The following is a 3871-nucleotide window of genomic DNA, read 5'->3' on the forward strand; positions in this document are numbered from 1 at the left end:
GCTCAGTTCTAAAAGATGACATTGGCTAAAGTTGTTTTGTGCAAATCTCTTTAAATGACTATTTAAAACCCTAATCTGTAATGATGAGTGACTGGAAAAATCATGGAAATTCATTCGGTCTGGGGACCCTGTGATGAGTAACGCAGTGAATGAAAATATTATATATTATTAAATATTAGAAAATGTATTTAATTGTAATTTCCAGGCCTGGGAATGTCTTGAAAAGTAAGAACATTTTAGTATCATAGATAATATAGACACTATTACAATTTTAATTTTAAATAGAGTCGTTAAATCTGGCAGTACTGATTAAAGTAGTGTTTATATTAAGTGCAGCGCTGCTTTGTTCACAGAAGCGCCACCTGCTGTCAGAGAGTGAATTTGCATTTTCATTCAGCCCATCTGCTGTTTTTGTTTCGTGCAGATATATTTTATGTAGCATAATTTCACAAAGCTGAGGTCAGATCATTATGTTTTAGCTTCAGGTTTTGAAATGATTTTATCTAGTTTATTAAATCAAAAACTGCTCATGTAGGATCTTTGTTTGGATTGTGATTAAAATGCAGTGATTGCCTCTCATTTCAAATGGCTACAGATAAAGGCTAGTTTGGCCTGTAATAGAGCAAATAAATCTTGTTCATGTACTAATATTTTCATTCTATCTTGTCTCTTGCTTAAAAAAAGTCAAATAAATATTAATAAAATCGGCCCATTTTCATCGTAAAAATCGGCAATCAGAATCGATTCATTAAATCAATCAAAAATACATGCTAATGTTTTATTTATTAGCATTAATAAAAACTTGTTTAATTTAATTTATTTTAAAGTAGTTTTTTTTTTTTGCTGTGATTCTGAAATTGATTAATGTATAATTAAGAGCTCATATTAAAGAGCAGATTTTATATTTAAGTCATGGCCAAACTGTATCTCTTTTAAGGATATCTGGAGAGAGGGAATAATTTTAGGGTGTGATCCTTGTCTTTTATTGCCACTGTAATTAAATTAAAAATGTCCTGGAAAATGATTCCTGAAAAAGAGTGAAAACATATATACAGGTGCATCTCAATAAATTAGAATGTCGTGGAAAAGTTCATTTTTTTCAGTAATTCAACTCAAATTGTGAAACTCGTGTATTAAATTAATTCAATGCACAAAGACTGAAGTAGTTTAAGTCTTTGGTTCTTTTAATTGTGATGATTTTGGCTCACATTTCACAAAAACCCACCAATTCACTATCTCAACCAATTAGAATACTTCATAAGACCAATAAAAAAAACATTTTTAGTGAATTGTTGGCCTTCTGGAAAGTATGTTCATTTACTGTACATGTACTCAATACTTGGTTGGGCCTCCTTTTGCATGAATTACTGCATCAGTGCGGCGTGGCATGGAGGTGATCAGTTTGTGGCACTGCTCAGGTGTAATGATAGCCCAGGTTGCTTTGATAGCGGCCTTCAGCTCATCTGCATTGTTGGGTCTGGTGTCTCTCATCTTCCTCTTGACAATACCCCATAGATTCTCTATGGGGTTCAGGTTAGGTGAGTTTGCTGGCCAATCAAGCACAGTAACACCATGGTCATTGAACCAGCTTTTGGCAGTGTGGGCAGGTGCCAAATCCTTCTGGAAAATGAAATCAGCATCTTCAAAAAGCTGGTCAGCAGAAGGAAGCATGAAGTGCTCTAAAATTTCCTGGTAGATGGCTGCGTTGACTGTGGACTTCAGAAAACACAGCTTTCAGAATTTTAGATGAATTCTAGCATGTCACATTGATGATACTATTTAAAGTGTCATGTCAACTTGCCAAATATACGTAGCTGTTTAAATATTATCTGTCTTCTGCATATTTTATAACAGTATAATATTTTTTATTGCACAAATCTAACACAATATTACAACAACCGACAGCCATAAAAGGTTATGCTTTCTCTGTAATAAATCTGTAATTTTTGTGCACAAGTCAGTGGGTTCAAACCACCACTGACTTTTATTGTATGGACAAGAAAAAAGAAAAAAAAAACACTGAGACATCTTTTTTTAAAATATCTTTGTATATAAAATTCTACAGGTTTGTGTGAGTAAATGATGACAGAATTGTAATTTTTGGTGCACTGTTCCTTTAAGAGCTGCTCAGATTATATGACATTGATTTCTGAGTCATGACGAGTTAGATTCTGAAATCCAAAGACATTAGGTTAATAATTACACTTTTTAAAAGGTTACTATACCTGCTCAATGGTTAGGATCTTGTCTGGTCCTGTTAGGAATGGGATGAGAAATGGTTCTAAAGGCTTCACTGTGCTGAAGAACCCATAGATGCATAACAGAGAAGTTCCCTCATCCAACGATTGAGAGTCTCCATCTTCATAGATTCTGTGTCTATGTCCTTAGGTTGGATGATACAGTAAATTTATCAGACTGAACACTACAATAATATAATCTGTACGTTATTGTCATAAGAGCACTATCTTTGCATGCACTATTTACCTTTGCAGGTGTGTGAGATCTGTTTTCATGGAAGTACTGTTCCTGTCTTGAGATAATCACCACTTACTCTGAGGGTGAGAGTCTCTCTCTCTCTCTCTCTCTCTCTCTCTGTGTGTGTGTGTGTGTGTGTGTGTGTGTGTGTGTGTGTGTGTGTGTGTGTGTGTGTGTGTGTGTGTCTGGATATGCTGTAAATGAGCAATCAGTGAGCAAAGTTCTGCTTAGATTATTCTGATTACTCCATTCTGACCAATACTGTCATTCACCAGATAATCAAACCTTAATTATTTATTTAATACTATGCATTGTTTATTTCTTTAATTCTTTCTATAATTAATATGTGTTTAAGATTCACTGCTCTGACAAACCTTTTGCATCTGTGTCCAGACCTGACTCATGTAGGGTTAACACGTTACTCCAGCAGAAGCAATCAAAGCCTGAAACAGGTGTATCAGAGCGCTGCAAGGGATGTAAGACAGGCCACCGCTCACCTCAACAACTCTCAGACAGGCATCATCAACGCATCCCACAGCATTAGACTCATACTGGAGGACCTGAAGTCAGTGTCTGAGAAGATCGACATCATTACCAGCTGTCATCTGCTGCCGGACATCACCATGCCAAACCCGCTGTCTGAACAATGCTAATGCACGATGCTGCATGTATATAAAATGACAAATGTTGTGAAATATTATTGCTAAATATGGGCCTGTTGTTGGCCTGTTGAAGGTCCAGTATTAGCCACAGCCTGGATGCATTTTTATGAATTTCTTGTGTGCTACATATCAATAATATTTGACCAACATGGTCATCATTATCAGTTATTATCAATTAATAACATGAAAATTAGTTTGCAGTTGAGTTATTTGTTGAATGCACTAATGAGGTAATAGACAATAAATTATGCAAGTTAAAAAAAATTGTAAACGTGTCCAATTTGTAAACCAAATTAAATTTTAATTTGTTTTCTCTTTAACATATTTGTTTACATTTAATTCAGTGTATAAAAAAAAATGTAAATTTTAGGGGATGAAACTAGTCACCATTTCTTTTCATTTTCTTTAATTTTTTCCCCAGTTAATTTACATAGTCATGTGGTTAATAAATGTAATAAATACTATTTTAATAATATTATTATTATTGAAATAATAAAATAGATAATACAGGTCCTAAAACGGAATATAGCAATACATTCTGTATTGCTATATTCCGTGTTAGGACCTGTATTATCTATTTTATATATATATATATATATATAGGTTGAAATAGATATCAATATATTAAGGAAAGTGTATTTGTTTTAGGGAATGTTACTAGTTACCATGTCTTGCAATTTTTCTTTTAATTTATCTTTTGCAGTTCACTTACAAAGTCCTGTTGTATGATTTTA

Source organism: Sinocyclocheilus grahami, unplaced genomic scaffold, assembly GCF_001515645.1.
Source record: "Sinocyclocheilus grahami isolate Dianchi unplaced genomic scaffold, SAMN03320097.WGS_v1.1 scaffold42.1, whole genome shotgun sequence".
NCBI classification, from domain to species: Eukaryota; Metazoa; Chordata; class Actinopteri; order Cypriniformes; family Cyprinidae; genus Sinocyclocheilus; species Sinocyclocheilus grahami.